Source organism: Penaeus monodon, chromosome 22 (assembly GCF_015228065.2).
Source record: "Penaeus monodon isolate SGIC_2016 chromosome 22, NSTDA_Pmon_1, whole genome shotgun sequence".
NCBI classification, from domain to species: Eukaryota; Metazoa; Arthropoda; class Malacostraca; order Decapoda; family Penaeidae; genus Penaeus; species Penaeus monodon.
In genome coordinates this window covers 33,099,595-33,100,020 of record NC_051407.1, presented here as the reverse complement: position 1 = coordinate 33,100,020, position 426 = coordinate 33,099,595, and the positions used below count along the sequence as shown (strand labels likewise).

The 426-nt window shown below is 61.3% G+C and overlaps 1 protein-coding gene across 1 annotated transcript in view; it reads right to left on the bottom strand.

The window, feature by feature from the left end:
• LOC119587090 (G protein-coupled receptor kinase 1-like) overlaps positions 1 to 426 on the bottom strand; it is a gene marked incomplete at its 5' end in the record, with an annotated part of 148,076 nt that overhangs the window by 55,088 nt on the left and 92,562 nt on the right.

Here is a 426-nt window from a genome sequence, read left to right as displayed (position 1 = left end):
CCAATCGTCCCTCACCCAACCCCGTTCCCTCGTCACTCGCAGTTTTTCCCGAAACAAAACTGCGGCGGCCACTTCACCCCCCACCCCCCACCCCCCGCCAGCGTCACCGGCAGTAAAAGGCAAAGCATCCAGCAAAGGGGAAAAATAGAGCCGTAAAAACTCGACCGAGATTGTTGACGGCAAGAAACACGGCTGCGGGAGCGGGCGGGACGGGCGGGAGCGGGCGGGACGGACGGCTGCGGCAAGAGCGAGGAGGGTGCGGCTGCGGCAGAGGCGGCTGAGGGCCAGCGAGTGAACGTGCTTCAAGTTTCCCCAAAATTTTGCTTCTTGTGCTGTTTCGATATTGGTCGCCGAGACAAAGTTGCTGGAACGACCGTGGTTCCTTACCCCCCCCCCCCCACGCCGCTCTTGCTTTCTTAATCTCCG